At 43.5% G+C, this 8953-nt stretch overlaps 1 long non-coding RNA gene across 2 annotated transcripts; it reads left to right on the forward strand.

Annotated features, from left to right (window-relative positions):
* Window positions 1–3131: 3131 nt before the first annotated feature.
* On the forward strand, window positions 3132–6961 carry LOC105005723. 2 transcript variants are annotated; one of them, XR_004576246.1, is made up of 8 exons: window positions 3132–4195; window positions 4244–4686; window positions 4990–5054; window positions 5147–5349; window positions 5608–5900; window positions 6008–6069; window positions 6288–6436; window positions 6696–6961. It is a non-coding gene; the product is annotated as a mucin-5AC (long non-coding RNA). The 2 variants fall into 2 exon arrangements; XR_004576245.1 differs by having other exon boundaries at window positions 3132–4686.
* The last annotated feature ends 1992 nt before the right edge of the window (window positions 6962–8953 follow it).

Raw genomic sequence — 8953 nt, forward strand, 5'->3', positions numbered from 1 at the left:
GAGTCTACTACTCAGACCACTACTGAAGTTCCCACCACACTGGCAGAGTCTACTACTCAGACCACTACTGAAGCTCCCACCACACTGGCAGAGTCTACTACTCAGATCATTGCTGAAGCTCCCACCACACTGGCAGAGTCTACTACTCTGACCACTACTGAAGCTCCCACCACACTGGCAGAGTCTACTACTCAGACCACTACTGAAGCTCCCACCACACTGGCAGAGTCTACTACTCAGATCATTACTGAAGCTCCCACCACACTGGCAGAGTCTACTACTAAGACCATTACTGAAGTTCCCACCACACTGGCAGAGTCTACTACTCAGATCATTACTGAAGCTCCCACCACACTGGCAGAGTCTACTACTAATACCATTACTGAAGCCCCCACCACACTGGCAGGGTCTACTACTTTGACCACTACTGAAGCTCCCACCACACTGGCAGAGTCTACTACTCAGACCACTACTGAAGCTCCCACCACACTGGCAGAGTCTACTACTCAGATCATTACTGAAGCTCCCACCACACTGGCAGAGTCTACTACTAAGACCATTACTGAAGTTCCCACCACACTGGCAGAGTCTACTACTCAGATCATTACTGAAGCTCCCACCACACTGGCAGAGTCTACTACTAATACCATTACTGAAGCCCCCACCACACTGGCAGGGTCTACTACTTTGACCACTACTGAAGCTCCCACCACACTGGCAGAGTCTACTACTAAGGACATTACTGAAGCACCCACCACACTGGAAGAGTCTACTACTCAGATCATTACTGAAGCTCCCACCACACTGGCAGAGTCTACTACTCAGACCACTACTGAAGCTCCCACCTCACTGGCAGAGTCTACTACTCAGATCATTACTGAAGCTCCCACCACACTGGCAGAGTCTACTACTCAGACCACTACTGAAGTTCCCACCACACTGGCAGAGTCTACTACTCAGACCACTACTGAAGCTCCCACCACACTGGCAGTGTCTACTACTCAGATCATTACTGAAGCTCCCACCACACTGGCAGAGTCTACTACTCAGATCATTACTGAAGCTCCCACCACACTGGCAGTGTCTACTACTCAGATCATTACTGAAGCTCCCACCACACTGGCAGAGTCTACTACTCTGACCATAACTGCAGCACCTATAACACCAACAGAGTCTACTACTCTGACAGTTACTGAAGTTCCCACCACACTGGTAGAGTCTTCTACTAAGACCATTACTGAAGCCCCCACCACAATGGCAGAGTCTACTACTCAGACCACTACTGAAGCTCCCACCACACTGGCAGTCTCTACTACTCAGATCATTACTGAAGCTCCCACCACACTGGCAAAGTCTACTACTCAGACCACTACTGAAGCTCCCACCACACTGGCAGAGTCTACTACTCAGATCATTACTGAAGCTACCACCACACTGGCAGAGTCTACTACTCAGACCACTACTGAAGTTCCCACCACACTGGCAGAGTCTACTACTCAGATCATTACTGAAGCTCCCACCACACTGGCAGAGTCTACTACTAAGACCATTACTGAAGCTCCCACCACACTGGCAGAGTCTACTACTCAGACTATTACTGAAGCTCCCACCACACTGGCAGAGTCTACTACTAAGGCCATTACTGAAGCTCCCACCACACTGGAAGAGTCTACTACTCAGATCATTACTGAAGCTCCCACCACACTGGCAGAGTCTACTACTCAGACCACTACTGAAGCTCCCACCTCACTGGCAGAGTCTACTACTCAGATCATTACTGAAGCTCCCACCACACTGGCAGAGTCTACTACTCAGACCACTACTGAAGTTCCCACCACACTGGCAGAGTCTACTACTCAGATCATTACTGAAGCTCCCACCACACTGGCAGAGTCTACTACTAATACCATTACTGAAGCCCCCACCACACTGGCAGAGTCTACTACTCAGACCACTACTGAAGCTCCCACCACACTGGCAGAGTCTACTACTCAGATCATTACTGATGCTCCCACCACACTGGCAGAGTCTACTACTCAGACCACTACTGAAGTTCCCACCACACTGGCAGAGTCTACTACTCAGATCATTACTGAAGCTCCCACCACACTGGCAGAGTCTACTACTAAGACCATTACTGAAGCTCCCACCACACTGGCAGAGTCTACTACTCAGACTTTTACTGAAGCTCCCACCACACTGGCAGAGTCTACTACTAAGGCCATTACTGAAGCTCCCACCACACTGGAAGAGTCTACTACTCAGATCATTACTGAAGCTCCCACCACACTGGCAGAGTCTACTACTCAGACCACTACTGAAGCTCCCACCACACTGGCAGTGTCTACTACTCAGATCATTACTGAAGCTCCCACCACACTGGCAGAGTCTACTACTCTGACCATAACTGCAGCACCTATAACACCAACAGAGTCTACTACTCTGACCGTCACTGAAGCTCCCACCACACTGGCAGAGTCTTCTACTAAGACCATTACTGAAGCCTCCACCACACTGGCAGAGTCTACTACTCAGACCACTACTGAAGCTCCCACCACACTGGCAGTGTCTACTACTCAGATCATTACTGAAGCTCCCACCACACTGGCAGAGTCTACTACTCTGACCATAACTGCAGCACCTATAACACCAACAGAGTCTACTACTCTGACCGTCACTGAAGCTCCCACCACACTGGCAGAGTCTACTACTAAGATCATTACTGAAGCCCCCACCACACTGGCAGAGTCTACTACTCAGACCACTACTGAAGCTCCCACCACACTGGTAGAGTCTACTACTCAGATCATTACTGAAGCTCCCACCACACTGGCAGAGTCTACTACTCTGACCATAACTGCAGCACCTATAACACCATCAGAGTCTACTACTCTGACCGTCACTGAAGCTCCCACCACACTGGCAGAGTCTACTACTCAGATCATTACTGAAGTTCCCACCACACTGGCAGAGTCTCTTACTCAGACCATTACTGAAGCTCCCACCACACTGGCAGAGTCTACTACTCAGATCATTACTGAAGCTCCCACCACACTGGCAGAGTCTACTACTCAGATCATTACTGAAGCTCCCACCACACTGGCAGAGTCTACTACTCAGACCACTACTGAAGTTCCCACCACACTGGCAGAGTCTACTACTCAGATCATTACTGAAGCTCCCACCACACTGGCAGAGTCTACTACTCTGACAATAACTGCAGTACCTATAACACCAGAAGATACTACTACAATAGCATTAACTGCAGCTCCCATCACACCAACAGAGTATACTACTCTGACCACTACTCAAGCTCCCACCAAAGAGTCTACAACACTGGCTGAGTCTACAACACAGGCAGAGTCGACAACACTGGCTGAGTCTTCTACTGTAACCATAACCCCGGCTCCTTCAACACTGACTGAGTCTACTACTCAGACCATTACGGAAGCTCCCACCACACTGGCTGAGTTTACTACTCTGACCATTACTGAAGCTCCCACCACAGAGTCTACAACACTGACTGAGTCTACAACACAGGCAGAGTTTACTACACAGCCAATGTCTTCTATTGTGACCATAACTGCAGTTTCATCAACAAATACTGTAGCTCTTAGCACTAGTATCCCAACTGAACGTCCTACTACTAACGGAAACACAACTCTTTCTGAAATTCCTACAACAATAATAACTGCAGCTCCCACTACTAAGTTGGAGACTACCATTTCTACAACTGCAGTGCCTCCAGTGACAAATACAACTCAAGGTCATACATTAACAGTCACATCTGCACTTCCTACAATGACGACCGCTTCATCTCCTACAACGACCGTTATAACCAAAGCTGTCACTATGAACACAAACACTGCAGGTTTTACTATGACTGCCAGTAGTGTAGTTCCTAATACAACAAGCACAACTGCATTTCCTACTACAAACATAACTGCTGCTCCGACTAAGAACACAACCGCACTTCCTGCTACGAACATAACTGCTGCTCCAACTAAGATCACAACTGCATTTCCTTCTACGAACATAACTGCTGCTCCAACTAAGATCACAACTGCATTTCCTACTGCGAACATAACTGCTGCTCCAACTAAGATCACAACTGCATTTCCTTCTACGAACATAACTGCTGCTCCAACTAAGATCACAACTGCATTTCCTACTACGAACATAACTGCTGCTCCAACTAAGATCACAACTGCATTTCCTACTACGAACATAACTGCTGCTACAACCGCTCAAACTCTAGCTTCTACTGCAAAGACCACAGCTGCAACTCCTATTACAAACACTACTACTAAGACTGCAACTAGCACAGCTGCATTTTCTACAACAAACAACACTGCTTCTACTACTAGGATTGCAACAGTATCTACTCCCAAGACCCCAGCTTCAGCAACATCTATGATATCAACCACAGCAAATGTCACCAAACCTCAAGCTTTGACTACGAACACAACTCCCACCCTGGCCACAACAACCCAAACAACTAAAATTCCTTCCACAACAACAAAAACAACAATAACAACAACAAGAGCAACAACAACAACAACTGCAGCTCCTATTCCTCCAGTAGTATTTGCCTTACAAGTTACCGTACAGTATGTCTTTATACCAGCTTTGAATGATCCAGGAAGCCAAGCATTCCAAGCGCTTGCAGTGACCGTGACTACAGTGGTAAGTTTTGTGATTACATGGTGAATGTTTATCTTTGTGCTGCTCTCTTGGCAGGGCGAGGGTGCAGAAAGTACCATGCAAAGGGGCAAATAATCGTGCCGAATTTTTACAAAAAATAAACACTTTATATCAGGGGATGGACTAAGACTGTATACTTAGTAATGTGCAAACAACTTATTAAACCTGAGAAAGCTATGTATCTAGGCAGTATACTCTGATACAGGGGTGCTATGTTTTTCGTGCTTAGGACATTATTCATATTATAAAAGTTTTTTAATGATGTTCTTTCTTTTCTCTAAACAGTTTAATGCCATATACAGCGCGCAATATGGGATTTTTTTCATCAAGACGATTGTCATTGGATTCATGTAATATGCTGTGTTTTTCTATTCTCCAGAAAACATTGTTTTAATTGGCTTTATAAGTTTCTTCTGACATCTGAACTCTTGGGCTTTTGCAGACCCGTTTCCATTACCCGCAGTGTGGACCAAGACACACAAGCTCAGGTGGAATTGGTGTTTAACCAGACCGCCATTGCAGCCGCTAACAACAGTGCAAACGTGCCTGGGGTCAATTCAGTTGCAGAAACCCTGAAAACGGCTGTGACCAATCCCAACATAACCCAAAACCTGTCTGTGATCGTAAACTCTATCTCCGTTATGCGTAAGTAACGCAGATGGATTCACGAAAGGGATCTGTGGACATGTGTCAGAATACTCCAGCCAGCAACTTTACATCTCGTACAGTTACATAAATTGGCAGAGACAGCATGTGACAGAAGGGCTGTAAAGATAATAACATTTTCGTGAATAGTGAAATGTTGAAATATTTGATGAGATTAGCGTTACACCGGCAACTATGTAGACAGGCCACTTAGACCTTTGAACTATGAAATAAACTGTACATTTCTGGCAATTACAGAGGTAATGACCCCGAATGTCACCACGAATGTCACAACAAATACAACGGCTTCTCCTGTCATCACCACAAGTCAAACGGCTTCTCCTGTCATCACCACAATTCAAACGGATTCTCCTGTCATCACCACAAGCAAAGCTGCCGTCGCAACTAGTCCAACAACCGCGACCATGCAGACCGCCATTGCACTCATCGTATTGTCTCTGGAGTTTAAGACTACTGAGACATTTACCAATGACCTTTCAAACTCAACCTCACCGGCCTTTCAAACACGAGCGCTACTGATTAAAACCACAGTAAGCCTCTGAACTAAACATGTTTCCTGACTACAGCTGTAAAATACAGTAATTCATGTGAAATGTTTGTCTAACATTGCCTTACAGTTTTGATGTTTTTTCTTTAGATAGAACCTTTCTACCGATCAGCGTTCCCAACTTTCAACAGTTTGACGGCTACAAAGTTTAGGTGATTTGTTTTGCAATTGATTGTTTGTGTTGATTTAATTTAGACAACCATTTGCATATTTCATGAAAACAGAGATAGACTTGCTAGAAATGTATCACAAAAACACATAGATCATTCACAGGAATTATTTTGAAAATCAGACGAAATGGAACAGTTTACTCTGCAGTGCATGATTTCCACCGGCAGTTAAAAAATAACAATTTCTCATTTTTTCCCAGACCTGGATCAATCATTAGCACCATTAATTTAGCTTTCAGCTCCTCCTTCGTACCAAATGCCAGCAGCATTGGCACTGTTCTGATTAACGCTGCGCACAACATTACAGCATTCCCTATTGACCCCACCTCAATTACAGTCAATGGCACAGGTAACACCTTTCATTTTCAATGGCACAGGTTACACATTCATTTTCAAGGGCACTGGTTACACATTCATTTTCAAGGGCACTGGTTACACATTCATTTTCAATGGCACAGGTAAGCACATTTTCCAGGCTTGACAGTCAATTCATATGTTGTTAGTCATATTATCACAGCAGAGTGATCTAAGGGCAGACTGATCTTTTTTGCAAGCTGAGATATAAAGCATTACTAATGATGTATTTTTCTCTCTGTCACTCTATGCAGCTATAACCTCAAGTGGAGTAAGCAGCAAGACCAGTCTCCTAACTGCTTCCTATCTGGTGGTTTTGTCATTTCTGCTGTCAAGATAATGTCTCTTGGAATTTACACTCTTGAAATCTTAATGGTATTTACCTGTCTTAATGGTACCATCTGAAAATTGTTGCATTCAGTTACAAAGATGCAGACGTGTGACCAAGTCACATTTTTGAAAGTCCTAAGCAAGTCTCAGGTTAAGACCTGAAAAATATTATGTCTGATTATTTTTTTTTGAAAAGTCGCAAGTGATTCCCAAGTTCCACAGCTCAGATCGTATCAAGTCACAAGTCCCACATGTTTGGTTTAAACTTTTAAAAATGTAAATGATTGAGAAAATGTGTGTTGTACAATGGAGAAGGTCAATTTGTTTGCTGTTGTTAAATTCTTGAATTAGCTTCAAGGAACTAAATATTATTCAGTAAGTTGTGTTGTGAATTGCCTATGTATTTAAATAAAATAATGTTTTTATTGTTTTTATTAGAAAGAAAATGCTAGGGGAGCTGTTGCATGCTAGAGAATATTGCAAGAAAAACCAGAAGAAATGAGATGCCATGGGAGTGTCGTTGATTAATGTGTATTTCTTTAATATAATTCATTTTCCCATCTCCCTATTTTGCTAATGTTATTACAACAGTATTTCATTCTGTCATTACATCACGTTAGCTATCAATATTAGTTCAGGACTAATATCAGAAAAAATTGTGACATGTTCCATTCAACATGTTTTACATCCTCTGATACCATATACTTTGTTGCATGCACTTATACGCACTTTAAGTCATTACTGAATCCTGTGAGCTCCTGTGACTTTAATGTAAACAAGAAATCTTATTAATAAATGGAAGAAGATATTAAAACGCTTTTGTATTTGATTTTCTTTTTACGATTCAACCAATTCTCATTTCAGTGACAACCTGGCCGACAGAAATAAACTGCAAGTTGACAACACAATGCACAGTAAAAACATGAATATTGTAAAACACCAAAAACAAATGAACACCACATACAAGGGAATAGAGAATGGACATTGCCACGTAAATATGTGCCATGCTAATTGAATCCTACCCAAAAAGACTGAGTGCTGTAATAAAATCAAAAGGTGCTTCAACCAAGTATTAGTTTAAGGGTGTGCAAACTTACAGTGGGGAGAACAAGTATTTGATACACTGCAGATTTTGCAGGTTTTCCCACTTACAAAGCATGTAGAAGTCTGTCATTTTTATCATAGGCACTCTTCAACTGTGAGTGATGGAACCTAAAACAAAAGTCCAGAAAACAACATTGTATGATTTTTAAGTAATTAATTTGCATTTTATTGCAGGACATAAGTATTTGATACATCAGAAAAAGCAGAACTTAATATTTGGTGCAGAAACCTTTGTTTGTAATTACAGAGATCATACGTTTCCTGTAGTTCTTGATCAGGTTTGCACACACTGCAGCAGGGATTTTGGCCCACTCCTACATACAGACCTTCTCCAGATCCTTCAGGTTTTGGGGCTGTCGCTGGACCATACAGACTTTCAGCTCCCTCCAAAGATGTTCTATTGGGTTCAGGTCTGAAGACTGGCTAGGCTACTCCAGGACCTTGAGATGCTTCTTACAGAGCCACTCCTTAGTTGCCCTGGCTGTGTGTTTCGGGTCGTTGTCATGCTGGAAGACCCAGCCACGACCCATCTTCAATGCTCTTACTGAGGTTGTTGGCCAAGATCTTGCGATACATGGCCCCATCCATCCTCCCCTCAATACGATGCAGTCGTCCTTTCCCCTTTGCAGAAAAGCATCCCCAAAGAATGATGTTTCCACCTCCATGCTTCACGGTTAGGATGGTGTTCTTGGGGTTGTACTCATCCTTCTTCTTCCTCCAAACACGGCGAGTGGGGTTTAGACCAAAAAGCAAAATTTTTGTCTCATCAGACCACATGACCTTCTCCCATTCCTCCTCTGGATCATCCAGATGGTCATTGGCAAACTTCAGACAGGCCTGGACATGCGCTGGCTTGAGCTGGATTTTTGTTTTAGATTCCGTCTCTCACAGTTGAAGTGTACCTATGATAAAAATGACAGACCTCTACATGCTTTGTAAGTAGGAAAACCTGCAAAATCGTCAGTGTATCAAATACTTTTTCTCCCCACTGCATGCAACCAGGTTATTGTAAGGTTTTTATTTTTTCCCCCTCAAAGATTTCAGTTTGTTTTTCAATTGAATTGTTAACATTATAGAT

The sequence above is a fragment of the Esox lucius genome, chromosome 10 (assembly GCF_011004845.1).
Source record: "Esox lucius isolate fEsoLuc1 chromosome 10, fEsoLuc1.pri, whole genome shotgun sequence".
Classification (NCBI taxonomy): Eukaryota; Metazoa; Chordata; class Actinopteri; order Esociformes; family Esocidae; genus Esox; species Esox lucius.